General features: G+C 40.4%; 1 long non-coding RNA gene across 1 annotated transcript; it reads right to left on the reverse strand.

Moving 5' to 3' along the window:
* Positions 1–5,201: 5,201 nt before the first annotated feature.
* Positions 5,202–5,920, reverse strand: LOC122137219. Its single transcript, XR_006154705.1, has 3 exons — positions 5,757–5,920; positions 5,451–5,518; positions 5,202–5,273 (listed from the first exon to the last, which is right to left on the reverse strand). It is a non-coding gene; the product is annotated as an uncharacterized LOC122137219 (long non-coding RNA).
* Between the last annotated feature and the right edge of the window lie 9,524 nt (positions 5,921–15,444).

Consider the following 15,444-nt stretch of genomic DNA (forward strand, 5'->3'; position numbering starts at 1 on the left):
TGAAGTTGTCAATTAATGAAGCTCTTATTTACATCATTTGAACTTTGGTGATTATAATGAGAGAACTTGAGTTTAATCGTGAGGACGTTTTATTAATCAGTCCATTCTTTAGAATTTCAATGATTTAGCTAAATCGTGCAGGTTTAATTTATTCGTTTCTTGTTTTAATTAGGCCTAAATAATGGGAACGAAATTATACAGTGCCTCACGTTTTACTAAAATAAAGAAAATAATTTATAAAACACGCAACAATTTCTTAATCAGTGTACAGACAAATATATTTTCCCAAGAAGTTGTCTGTCAAAATAAAGGACAGGTAACGAATAACAAAAATGCATGTTGTTTTATTAAAGGAATTTTAAAATATAAATTAAAATATAGGCCTAATATATGAGAATATTGACATTTTGCATACAAATCCATGTAGCCAAGCTCACTAAAATAGGCTACCACTTTTAATGCTCTGATGCAAAATAAACCACAATTTATTTTGAATAATATAACACATAATTCATATTATATAAATAATACTGCACACCTATTAAATGTGTCAAATCTAAAATATGGTGTAATACTTTGTAGCTTAGAGAAAATAAGCACAGGCACAGGCTTGGCATTTATCCTGCTTGAATTCGTTCTAAGAAATGCACATAACTTCATAAGTACCAAACTTTCATCTGTGAATATTAAATATTTTAACTATAGTGTTTTTCTTTCATATTCCCTGACTGCAGCCATCAAATGTAACACATCAGCGAGGCAAAGCTGTCCTCTATTTGCGAAAATGTGCTTTGATGCGCTTGTTTGAAAACTTGTGATTAAAGCGCCTCTCAGCGGTCAAAAGCTGCAAATGCACTTTGCAGACGCGGCGGCGGCGGTACGAGCGGCGGTAGAATCAACGTTTTGGATGTCCACCTACTGTATCTAAAGACTGTAGCGTGAACCAGACAAATTAAAGATTCGATTGGGAGCCTGGTTGAAACATGAGCCGAATTCCAGAGAAAGGCAGGATGTTGTAAATCAACTCCTAGCACCACAGTCTGATAACCAACCAACTCTTTCAGAGAACAGCTTTCAACATTAACACCATTAGAACAATTATTGACAATTTCAATTCGAAGAAGAGATTGTCTAATTTGGGGCAAGTAATCGAAGAGATGTACAGTCTGACCCTCACATGTAAAGCCATGAGAGTAAACAAGATCGTTGGATTGACTTCCCCCCACCTAGCAAAACCAGACTGAAATTCCTAAGGAGACCTGTTAACCCCTCTGGTCTTCACAGGACATATCCTTTCTTCCCAGAATGGCACAGAGAATGCCTTCCAATGCATATATGCACCAAAATGAACTCAAAAAAGACTTCTAAATGGATATCAGTCCATTGCTTAACTCCACTTTATACCTGTAACCCACACATTTGACTTTAATGTTTCTAATCACTTATTGTGTATGTCTTTTTAAATAACTCTTGAAATAGCTTAAGGGATCATATCCATGTTTAGTATGTGTGTGTTCGAATCTTCTTGCTTGAAACGTTTCTGACCATCAGTTATTTGTCAAATGTATCATATTCTTGTTATAGGAATCATGTCCAAATTATACCCTGCAAGAGCGGGAAAATTCGGACCACGTGCTTGATAAGATAACATATGATTTATGAATGGGTGGGACAAACATTGCAACACACCGAGAAAAGACAATATCTAATTGGTCAAGACAACATTTGAGGTGTGGCCAAAGGCCAGTTTAAATACTCAGGACACCATCAAATTTTGCTTTTAGCTTTGAGCTTTCGTTTAGCTTTTGCTATCAGTCATGCCCGCTTTTAGCTTTAGCTTTTAGTCATGCTTTGTCATCACTTTTAGCGTTCTTCGAGCGCCGTTCCAGCGTGCTTCGGCCTGCACGCCTGCTGCTACTTAGCCACGATGAGAAGAAAAACACCACCTAGTCTCGTCAAACTTTACTTCTTTTCTTTTCCGTTTGAGAGTTTCGTGTTCTGGGTTAAGTTTTGTAACGCCGTGTCTCCGAGTCTGACCTCGAGTGCCCGTTCAACTTCAGCCAGCCCACAACTCCGCATCTTCAGCCAACGCCCAACCACGGGCTTCCCAAGACGTCACTTCAACGACTACTGAACTTCCAGCCAATCAGGAAATTCGGGAAACCCCCTTTTCAGCGACAACAAAGGGAACCCCGTTAAACAGACAACGCAAGTAACCTCGAGACTCACATCTGTACTGGTGTTATCTAATATAATTTTAACCTCATTGAGGAACTCAGTGCGAGGGTTAATTAAGTGATTAATGGTTGTTCATGTCTATGCAATTTCACTTATTGCTGTAAACTTGGGATTTCACATTTTCATTCTCTTAGACTCATTCTTTCCTAACGTTCTATCTTCCTGCAACTTTTGGTGAATGTGTGAGTGCGTGTGCTTATGTGTTAGATTAGTTTATATGTCTTAGATTTATCTAATAAAGCCTTATTTATATTGAAAAGAGAATTATCTTGTGTTTTGTGCTCACAAGTTAATGTCTTAAACTGCCGATCTTGTTACTGTGCTAATTAATAGTGTTTTCACTATACTTTGGATATTAATATCCAGCGCAGATTTGATGTTAAACGGCTCGTTCAGTGAATCGCTGGCCGTTTCAGTGATCAGCCGTGAAACAGTGATTCTGTTCAAATTCCCTTTAAAAATCTTAAATGATTCCCTTTGAGCTAAATTGACCTGTTTCCCTTACAAGACGTTTCTGTTTTCAACGCCAAATATAGGCAAAACCTTGGACAACTAACAGGCATTAGGATGAACGTAAAAAGGGCGCTTGAGACACTGATATTTCTGATACAATGACAAACAGGATTGCAACATTCTTGAAAAACAATAAGTCAACTGCCATAACATCTATGAAAAACATTACTACAGGCTTCAACATGCCTGTGTTTAGCAGCTGAGCATCTAGGCCTATTCATAAAGCCTAGCGCAAAACTATTGCAAATCAAAGTGAAAGTAAGTAGCAGACGCTTAACACACAATCATCTTCATTAAAAGTAAAGAAACGAGATGATCTTACCAGGGCTGTTGCCGCGGGTTGTCCTCTTACTGCGGTCTTTGATTTAGACATTTTAGCTGATGGTCAATAAAATGCAGCTCATAGGCAATCTGTTGCTTTCTGTGACGTTCACTCTTATATCTGAATATAGCGCGGTAATTGAAGATCGGATTTTAATCTGTTTTGCAAAAACACGTGTAGAATATAGACGTAAATAAGGACTGCTGCTTTGAATTTATGACAATGTGTCCTTGTTATAAATTACTCTACAATTAATTGTGGACAGTTAAAGTAACACTAAGGAACTCTGGTCGCCCTACAGGTTGGAAGCGGAATTGTCTCATTAAAACTATAGAAACGTGACCCGATCTGGCAAACTTGTATAGTGTGGATAGGGCTGATAAAGGGCCGCAAAACGAATCCAGAAGTGCCATTCACCCTGTCACGACTTGATGAACCACTGAAACGATTTTGGAAACATTATTTGAAGGTAAAAAATCCTACTTAGTGTTGCTTTAACAGCTTTTTCTTCCAACAGAATCGAGAGGCTGTGGCGAGATGTTTACATCTGTGTGTTGGATGTTTTCCATTCCATCTTCTCATGTTTGGAAAACATGGGTTTGCTACATCCAGACAACGAGCTCCACCTGTATGCTCTCCACTGGGTCTTCATACCTGTGATCCAGTCCCATCTCGACTTCTCCATCTCGACTGTCCAGGGATGGAACAGCCACAGCATCCGAACTGCCAGGAATATGTCTTCCCTGCAAATGTGGCATGTGTTCAGGAACAGTGAAGATCTCATGCAAGTAGTGATTTTAACAGGGAAAAGCCTCTGCTACACATTCACTCACTCCACAGGGTAACTGCTGTGTGGCGACTGGGCCTATTCTTGCAAGAATTAATACTTCTCTTTTTATAAATTTGACTGTCTCTTATGCAGTGATGTTTAATGTGATGATTTTTTTTTTTTTTTTTTTGCCACAACACAACATTAGCTGCGGTTGCTCTGAAATGTCTGCAATCTCGGTAACAATGTCAACAATAATGTTGTCCCTGTTGAAAAAAATATTACATTAAAGATTGTTCCTGTAGTAGTTCAGTGATTCTTAAGTTGCTTGCATTTACGCTCTGATTCTTGGCTTTTATTTGGATTTTGTACTGTTTACTTTTTAAAATAGCCATTTTGCTCTTCAACAGGTCAGTGACCAAGTGGACCAAGTGCAGCAGGGGTGGACACTCATCTTGACATTCCAGAGATTGAGCTTCCAAGGCAGCTTACTGAAGCAGACTTTGCCCTTTTTCATCAACCAAGCACAGAGCAACGTATCTACGGTGTTCAACTTTATTGTGAAACTGTGGAAGTATTGTCTAGATTATTGTAAGGAGAACCAGGGCATGTCCAAGATACAGCACAACTACAGTAATTCAGCCCCCTAACAGACCGGAAGACTTTGTCTTTGACAAAATACCCTTCTCCTTGTAGTCCTCTCCTGACAAAATGCATATATACTCACGGAGGACAAGACACAGACCATTATTGATAAAAAGGGAAGTCCTTAATTGAGATTAATTTACTGTAACATGCCTGTATTTTGCTTTACTACACTACTTATATTATGCAACAAAAAAGAAAGATAATAAAGTGTTAGTTACTAGTCAAGATAAGATTTTTATTGGGGAATTCAGGCACCACAACAACAATTACAGGGAGAACAGAAAAGTACAGAAGGTAATTTAAAGATATAATCATGTAATTATAGGTCACATATATATATATATATATATATATATATATATATATATATAGATATAGATAGATCGATAGATATATATAGATAGATATAGATATATATATATATAGATAGATAGATATATAGATATATAGATATATATATATATATATATATATATATAGATAGATATAGATATATATAGATAGATATAGATATATATATATATAGATAGATATATATATATATATATATATATATATATAGATATATATATATATAGATAGATAGATATATATATATAGATAGATAGATATATAGATAGATAGATATAAAGAACTAAGAGGAGAAAATAAACTACAATACTTGAGAATAAAGTGCCAATGTGTCTGAGTGAGTGAAAAAGTCTGGAGTCTATGTAACGCCTCTCATCCGACAGCACATAAATCACAGGCGGACACGGAGAACTGCGTTTCATGCGTTGTTTACTATAACAACATGGAGACAAGGAGAAACATATATCCTCTGGCGACAGTGGGCATTTACAATAATGCATCACCTCTCAGCATCAGACACATTTCTTTGCTGTTACTTTAAACACTTGAACGTGACGCAGCGCGCATCTGTTTCAATAGAACAGTCAGGATTCAAACAAATAAACATACCTGTAACAACATGGAGACAAGGAGAAACATATATCCTCTGGCGACAGTGGGCATTTACAATAATGCATCTAAAACAACAAAAATGAGAGATTCAACTGTTTTTGATTCAATAAAGATGATGTCGGCCATGCAACGCACATGGTGAGCAAATTGCATTTAAACTCTATAAAGCTCATCAAATACAGTCACAGTCACTTAATATCATGTTTCACAACATCGCTGAGCTTCGATTGTAACATTATTTGTGAAATTAACATATATTAAGTTACACAGACATCTCATTTCCCAGGAGCACATTTGACCTACCACCTCTCAGCATCAGACACATTTCTTTGCTGGGGGTGGAGGCGTGGTTTCACAATTAAGTCAAATGACCCACTAATTACTTAATGTCGCCACAAGGGGTCTCCAAACAATTAATAAATGAACAAATACACAGTAATTTTGGTGAAAGTCATAAAATTCACAGTTACATTTTTAAACTCTGTTACATTCACCCCTGCGGAATTTCACCAAAATTGTACAAAGCTCAAAAACAAATACACAAAAAGGTTTTACCAAAAACACAAGTCAGAGTCCTAGTAAAGGACTGCCAACTATCAAAGTATCCCATAAGGATGAAAAAGGGAAGAGACTGGCGCCGACACCTCAACCCAACAACTGGCTGTAGAGTGCCCATTTTACACCCCACCACTCTGTCACATCTTTTATACAAGTGTGTACATTTCCTTGCAATATTTGGAAAGTGAGAGAGAAAGAAGAAAAAAAAACAATAATAATAATTATTCATACAGATTCAAAACATCCACAAACAGGAAATCTCGTCAGCAAATAACACATCATTCACGAAGAGCTTGAACAACTGACCTACAAATGGTTTTAACATAACTCTTAGGGTCGTAGCTTACATCTTGTCTGGACATGGTATATATTAGTCTGTTTACAGGATTAATAACACGTCCGAATCTGGACGTCACTCGAGCAAAATCCACTTGGAACATCATCATTAACTTGCTCTTGAACAGATTGACTGCTGCTCACATCACATTGCTGGTTTGACGGTGTTAAATTAACAGAAGGCTGTCCTGGAAGAGTGGTAGATCCACCGGCCATTACATCCACCACAACAGAATCATTCATTGCACTTTCAGGAAGAGACACTTCGCTGTGTAGACCAGGATCAGCCCGGTCAGAGTTATCATTAGGCAACTGAGAGACCCATTCTAGAGTTCTATAAGTACAGTCTTTGACACAAGAATCCGAAGAAGTTGCCTCTGTATGTACAGAGATATCCATTTCATTCATTATAGGCGCAGATTCCGGCGGATTGGGAGCAATACTAGCAAAGTCATCAACAGCCGTTTCGTTGGTATCAACATCAGAACCTGCATGAATGGTCTCATTTGAACAGTTACCCTCAGAATCTCTATCCCCATCCTGTGTGAAGTAGGTGTTGGTATTATACAAAGAGGCATTCTCTGATGTTGCTGAGGGACTATCAGCATCAACATCGCTTGAAAGAGGCAAAGAAGTTGAATCATTACAGCAAGCATCTGTCACAGGAAGAAAGTTAGCCAGTAACAGCAAATTGCGATGAACTACTTTTTTCCTGTCCAGTGACAGTATTACGAATTCTGAATGTGTGTGTATCAGGAATTTTGTCAACCACTGTATAAACAGTTGATTCCCAACGATCAGCAACCTTTTTCTTCCCCCTCTCAGCACGATTTGCCAAAAGTACACGATCAGACACTTCTATATTAGACCCTTTTGTCTTTCTGTTGTACAGCACAGCATGACGGTGTTGCTCCTTAGAAGCAAGTTTTTGGGCTATGTGCATAGCTTCAGAAAGATCCTTAGATAGAGTGGACACATACTTAGAGTAATCTGATGATGTTGAATCACTCAAAACACTTCGAAACATCATGTCTACAGGTAGACGAGGGACCCTCCCGAACATGAGATAAAAGGGGGCGAACCCTGTCGTCTCATGCACTGTGCAATTATACATGAAAGTAAGAGTCTGTAACCGTCTTGGCCACTCATGTTTCTCACCAGGAGGCAAAGCACGAATCATACCACCAAGTGTCCTGTTGAAACGTTCAACAGCACCATTCCCCATTGGATGATACGGGGTTGTATGGGATTTCTTTACACCTGAAACTCTGAGTAGTTCACTGATAAGGTTGCTTTCGAAACTAGCTCCCTGATCGGAGTGAATTCTCTCTGGAAACCCGTAGATACAGAAGTATTTATCCCATAAAACCCTGGCTACCTCCTTAGCTGACTGATTTTTACATGGGAAGGCCTGTGCCAGTCTAGTAAAGTGATCAGTCACAACAAGGACATCAACAGATTTATTCTGCGAATTTTCAGCAGACCAGAAGTCAATGCAGACAATCTGCAGAGGCTTGCCGGACTGAATATTTACTAGAGGAGCTCTACCATCAGGTTCAACAGTCTTGCTCACAACACATCGCTGGCAGTGGCGTACATATTCACGCACATCCCTATCAAAATGCAACCAAAAGAACCGTTGTCTCACCAGGCTGAGGGTTCTGAACTGACCCTGATGACCAGCGTGATCATGAGTACCCTTCATCACCTCAGCTCTGATAGAACCTGGCACCACAAACTGAAATCGCTTTGTCTTCAACAAGCTATCCCTAGACACCCTGTAAAGCACCCCATCAACAATTTTAAATTTCTCCCAATGCTTCAAATATCTTACAACTGCAGCAGGCTCTTTCGCTCTCTCTCTCCTAGAGGGCCTACGACATCTCTCTACATACTCCAAAACACGAGAGAGAATCTTGTCACTGCGTTGTTTATCACAAAGTTCGCTCGTTGTGTAAGCAGGGAAAAAGTCAAAATCAGTGTCAACCATCTGGGGCAAATTCTGCAAAGCCGTCAGAGCGCGTATTCGAGCACCAGCTTCCCACTCATTGTGAGACTGCAAGACCGCTGAAACAACATCATTTGGCAGTAATGTAGCATTCTGGACAACAGAATCAGCGTGAGTGAATTGGTCAGCACCACTTGCTGCCTGTCTAAAAGCATTTTGAACAGAAGCATCAGACATCTCTTTCATATTGCACCTAAGATGATTAAACGACTCATTCAGCAACCTGTGTCCCACATTCACAAAAGGCACACGGCTTAAAGCATCAGCAACTGAATTCTGAGAGCCTGGGACATACTTAATGTCGAAATCATAGCTGGCTAACTTCGCTACCCATCGCTGCTCGCAACAATCCAATTTCGGCTTCGTCATGATATGAGTCAGCGGATTATTATCAGTGCAGACAGTGAATTTATTACCTCTTAGCCAATGGCTAAACTTGTCGCATACTGCCCATTTTAGAGCTAGAAATTCTAATCTATGAGCAGGATAATTCCTCTGAGACCGAGACAACGATTTACTAGCAAACGCGATAGGCCTGGCAATAGCGTCGCCCTGTTGCACTTGAGAAAGAACAGCCCCAAGGCCATCCAAAGAGGCATCAGTGGAAAGCATAAAAGGCTGATCAAAGTTCGGGTGTGCCAGAACCACACTATTAAGCAGGGATGATTTCAACATCTCAAAGGCTCTAACGTGATCATCAGTCCAGTGCTCACGACTCAACTTACGGCCCTGTGAAGATCTCTTCAGCCTCCAGCCACCTTTAGACCTTCTCGTCTGCCCTGTAAGCAATTCAAAGAGAGGTCTAGCAATGGATGAATACTTAGGTATGAAATGTTGGTAATAATTTAGCATGCCAAGAAACGACCTTATATGTTTTTGACTCGGAGTCACGCCATCACGTTCCATCAGATCAGTGCAAGTCATTCTCGCAATACTCTCGACTTTACAAGGGTCAGTAGAGACACCTGTCTCATCAACTATGTGTCCCAAAAACTTAACTGACTTTCTGAGAAAATAACATTTCTTTGGTGACAGCTTCAAATTATGTCCACGCAATCTGCTAAAGACCATCTCCAGTCGCTCCAAAGCAGTTCTCTCATTAGGGGCAAAAACGAGAAAGATCATCAAGATAACAGAGTAGGCTCAAGAAATTCTGGTCACCAAAAATTGCTGTCATCATTCTCATAAAGCTACCGGGACTATTGCATAACCCCTGCGGAAGACGGTTATATTCATACAGCCCCATCGGGGTCGTAAAAGCGGAATACTTCCTGTCATCTACATGCAAGGGCATATTGTAAAACCCCGATGTGAGATCCATGGTGCTCAATCAAGATGATGGCGGGAGAAAATATCTTCATACCGCAAAACAAGATCTAGAAGTTGTTTCTTACAACTATCAGAAACCTCACAAGAGTTAATATCCAGCCCACCTAAACCAACCCGTAGCAGCTGTTCATTTAACTCATGTACCCCTCCACCATGGCTAAACGTGGAGTCAGCCACCTGAGAATAGCTCAACAAAGGAACATCTTTACTGATAGGTGCAGCAGCTTCCATATCTTCAAGTGCCACACACGCAAACACATCAGCAATCTTTGCATGGCGTCTCAGCAGTATTTGCTTATGGGACATGTTTATGAGCTTAAGTGGTACCCATCCATTACCCCATAAAGGACTGACAAGTCTAGCCACTAACACATGCCTGGGAGCTGATCTGGAAGTAGTAGGTTCAATTATCACAGTACTACCTGGAGAAAAGGTACAAGACTTATCCAACTTTCCCCACAGCAGGTATTCACGACCAGGTTCCAGACACACTGCTGCAGTGCATCTGACCGTACCAATCTTATCTGGGATTTCCCCACCTTTCCAACGCTCCACTCCTGCTAACATAGAAAGAAACTGTTCAGATTCTAAATCAGCATTCAAACATGGATAAGACAATGCTTTCCAGTAAGCAGGACAACGTTTAGACTGATGGATTACATGTTTGATCACATTTGTCCCTATTATAAGGTCATCTAGTTGGCCATGAACAACCAGGGTAGGCACTATGATCTTACATCCATAAACTTCCATTTCGACATCATAAACTGATTTAGGCTTTACTCGACTGCCGCCGCAGCCTATCAGAACTACATCACAATTTGATCCTTTCTCTTTTTTCAACACACCAGCATCGAGGAGTTTAGCCTCAGCACTCTCACTCATTGTACAAGCCATTGACCCACTATCGAGCATGCCACCAAGAGTTAACTTGTTCCCCACGATGACTGGTGTGTAAAACAAACTGTCACTTTTGCTTAATGTATTGGTATTCTGTACAATAACATTTTCAGTTGATTCACAAAAATCCTTGATTAACGTAGACACAGCATCTACATCAGCATCAGCCATATGGGAGTTGCTACCTAGACCCGTACACCCCCCCACCATATACGGGTCTATCAGTTTCCCCCAGTCTGACCGCGCTGAGCAGACACTCTGCGTGGACATGCACTGTGTGTATGACCTGAAGAAAAACAAGAGAAACATAACCTTTCTCTTAGACAATGAGTTTTGGTAGAATGGGATCGCGCTTTACAGACATCGCATATCCTCACTCCGTCGCCTTGTCTAAAATCAGCACTGTGTGAAGTATGAGCATTGTTATTTTGCTCCACTTTCTCAAGCACCTGTTCCAGCATACTCATCATGCGGCTGAAGATTTCCCCATCTGGCTTTCGCACATTTTGTGCCATGGAGGCGACTGTGTCAGTACACTGAGGAACATTGGGACAACTTGTCTGCACATTAGATTGACAATGTTCAAATGGCTGAGGCGGGTCGTCGCACTGAACAACAGCAGGAAGTCTTCGAAAATAAGCACTAGCATGTCTCAATGGTGCTCTCTTTTCTCTCTGGTAATCATCCAGTCTCCGTTGGATGTCTCTCGCATTCCACTCGTCAATCGGTTTACATTTAAAGAGGCATGACAACTCAGGATCTGGGCAGTGTTTCACAAACATACGTGCAACTTCAACGCTAAAATTATCCATAACTCTACCCTGTCTGCGCAATCCTTCTTCAGCCAAATCAGCTGCTTTGTTAAGTCTAATCCAGTAATCGACTGGATGTTCTTTTGGGTCTGGACATGTGGAGTAAAAATCAGCCAGAGGCAAACAAGAAGAGGCATCGCTGAAGTATTTGAGCAGTATGGAATAGATAATTTCAGGGTTGCACACCACATCAAGAGAAACATCACTCCTCAACCCAATCTTCACGATGTCTCTCGCTTTGCCCATTAGTCTTGACAGGATCTCGTCAGCTTGGTCGGATACTGGGCATTTCTGTTTGTTAAGCTGAGATTTTGTTAACTCAATCCAATCACAGACAGAGTATTTATCAGAACCATCACCTTTAAAATTACTGGTTCTCTGTCCGCTTTTAACGTGAACTGTGACTTGAGGTCTATCTTGTCTGATGCTGTCGGAACCCAAATGTCTGATATTTTCTGAGTTACAATTGGCATTTATGACTCCAGTCTCAGCAAGTCTTGCCATGATCGAATCACCTATTTGAGTTCCAAATCTACCCATCATATCTGTTAACTCCTGCAATGCATGGTCTGTATTATCAGCTCTTGGAGTGGAAACAAAAGGCCCATCCCCCAAAAATGGTCTCACTGTTGGATTAGTTGTGGTACGACCACGCCCTATACCCCTTTCACAATCGCTCATACACTGAAGATTGCCAATCCCTTCACAAAAGGACTCGTTGCGCGTCATGCCACCATTATTCAACCCAGAAAGCAAAAAACACCTCTCCCTCTAGGGACAAATGGGCTAGTGGCATCGTAATCTGAAGGAAATTTCTCAGCCATTATTTCAAAATGGATGAGGGAAGAGAAAAGAAAATAGATTTGAAAAAAAAAAATAATAATAAATAAATAAAGAGAAAACAAAATTCCTGACAAAAACAAAAACACAATTGAACATGTGCTCGTATAAACAGATTAAGTTCAATCACGAATGCATCGTTAATTCAGTCACGTTCAAACTAAGTCCAAAATTCAAAATGAGTCCAAAGTACAAAGTGAATCCAAAAATTCAAAATGAGTCCAGAGTCCAAACTGAATCAAAAATTCAAAATGAATCCAAAGTTCATTAAATGTTTCACTTAACTCAAGAAATACTGTTCAGAGTATATAAAAAAAAAACGACAAACCCCCAGTCTTCTTGATTCCGAGATGAAAATATGACGTTTCAGCAACCACACGGCGATCTGCTTCATGCGGATCTTTGTGATGCACGGATCACGGCACCAGTGTAACGCCTCTCATCCGACAGCACATAAATCACAGGCGGACATGGAGAACTGCGTTTCATGCGTTGTTTACTGTAACAACATGGAGACAAGGAGAAACATATATCCTCTGGCGACAGTGGGCATTTACAATAATGCATCACCTCTCAGCATCAGACACATTTCTTTGCTGTTACTTTAAAACACTTGAACGCGACGCAGCGCGCATCTGTTTCAATAGAACAGTCAGGATTCAAACAAATAAACATACCTGTAACAACATGGAGACAAGGAGAAACATATATCCTCTGGCGACAGTGGGCATTTACAATAATGCATCTAAAATAACAAAAATGAGAGATTCAACTGTTTTTGGATTCAATAAAGATGATGTCGGCCATGCAACGCACATGGTGAGCAAATTGCATTTAAACTCTATAAAGCTCATCAAATACAGTCACAGTCACTTAATATCATGTTTCACAACATCGCTGAGCTTCGATTGTAACATTATTTGTGAAATTAACATATATTAAGTTACACAGACATCTCATTTCCCAGGAGCACATTTTACCTACCACCTCTCAGCATCAGACACATTTCTTTGCTGGGGGTGGAGGCGTGGTTTCACAATTAAGTCAAATGACCCACTAATTACTTAATGTCGCCACAAGGGGTCTCCAAACAATTAATAAATGAACAAATACACAGTAATTTTGGTGAAAGTCATAAAATTCACAGTTACATTTTAAACTCTGTTACATCTAGTGGTGTCTATTGATCCAGTTTTTACAGAATGAGCCGTAGCTTGGCTGTGACCTAGTGAGCACTTCTGGAAACACTGCAAATCTCTGACCCAAAGCTGTGACACCAAGTGGTCCTTCATGTCCAGGTGAAACATCTATCTAAGAAGGATGACAAGTCAGTGGGTGGGTTATATATTGTTATAAGAAAAGTTACTGAAACATGGCCTTAACGGTTCAACAGTCCCCTCTAGTTCTTTGGTCCTGTTTGACTTCAGTTGAGTAGCACAACACTGAACTACAGTGTTAGCTGTGATGGTTAAACCTTTCCACACAAGACAATATGTTAGTGACCCAATGGCGCAGACTGCAAGTGACTAGCAGAATATCAGCTGGAAGCAGCAAAGTCACCACATAAACACGTTAAGACGATGTCAAAGCATAATATAGCAATATATTGCGGTCCTTTTTACACTGCACAAAAACCCTGCTGTTACATCGACACTGGCCTTCATGCTGCCTTTACTGTTTCCTAACCTTGTTTTTTTTTATGCGTTGCGTTTATATATACACTCACCTAAAGGATTATTAGGAACACCATACTAATACTGTGTTTGACCCCCTTTCGCCTTCAGAACTGCCTTAATTCTACGTGGCATTGATTCAACAAGGTGCTGAAAGCATTCTTTAGAAATGTTGGCCCATATTGATAGGATAGCATCTTGCAGTTGATGGAGATTTGTGGGATGCACATCCAGGGCACGAAGCTCCCGTTCCACCACATTCCAAAGATGCTCTATTGGGTTGAGATCTGGTGACTGTGGGGTCTATTGTAGTACAGTGAACTCATTGTCATGTTCAAGAAACCAATTTGAAATGATTCGAGCTTTGTGACATGGTGCATTATCCTGCTGGAAGTAGCCATCAGAGGATGGGTACATGGTGCTCATAAAGTGATGGACATGGTCAGAAACAATGCTCAGGTAGGCCGTGGCATTTAAACGATGCCCAATTGGCACTAAGGGGCCTAAAGTGTGCCAAGAAAACATCCCCCACACCATTACACCACCACCAGCAGCCTGCACAGTGGTAACAAGGCATGATGGATCCATGTTCTCATTCTGTTTACGCCAAATTCTGACTCTACCATCTGAATGTCTCAACAGAAATTGAGACTCATCAGACCAGGCAACATTTTTCCAGTCTTCAACTGTCCAATTTTGCTGAGCTCGTGCAAATTGTAGCCTCTTTTTCCTATTTGTAGTTGAGATGAGTGGTACCCGGTGGGGTCTTCTGCTGTTGTAGCCCATGTGCCTCAAGGTTGTGCGTGTTGTGGCTTCACAAATGCTTTGCTGCATACCTCGGTTGTAACGAGTGGTTATTTCAGTCAAAGTTGCTCTACTATCAGCTTGAATCAGTCGGCCCATTCTCCTCTGACCTCTAGCATCAATAAGGCATTTTCGCCCACAGGACTGCCGCATACTGGATGTTTTTCCCTTTTCACACCATTCTTCGTAAACCCTAGAAATGGTTGTGCGTGAAAATCCCAGTAACTGAGCAGATTGTCAAATACTCAGACCGGACCGTCTGGCACCAACAACCATGCCACGCTCAAAATTGCTTAAATCACCTTTCTTTCCCATTCTGACGTTCAGTTTGGAGTTCAGGAGATTGTCTTGACCAGGACCACACCCCTCAATGCATTGAAGCAACTGCCATGTGATTGGTTTATTAGATAATTGCATTAATGAGAAATTGAACAGGTGTTCCTGATAATCCTTTAGGTGAGTGTATATATACACACACACACACGACATATGACATCAAAGAGAGTAGACGCTCCTTATGCTTTTGAATCGCTCTCGCAGTACTTTGATGTCATAAACCGATTGGTCTTGCAGTGTGCAGCGCTGGTTCAAGTCGAACAAGCCTAATTTCTTTTCTCTCACAATCTTTATAAAATATATATAGGCTATATAGCAAAAAAAAAAAAAAAAAAAAAAAAACAAGACCATCTAGTGCCAATGTGAAAGGAGTGTATCTACTAATGTCAGAGGGG

This window comes from Cyprinus carpio, chromosome B4 (assembly GCF_018340385.1).
Source record: "Cyprinus carpio isolate SPL01 chromosome B4, ASM1834038v1, whole genome shotgun sequence".
Lineage (NCBI taxonomy): Eukaryota > Metazoa > Chordata > Actinopteri > Cypriniformes > Cyprinidae > Cyprinus > Cyprinus carpio.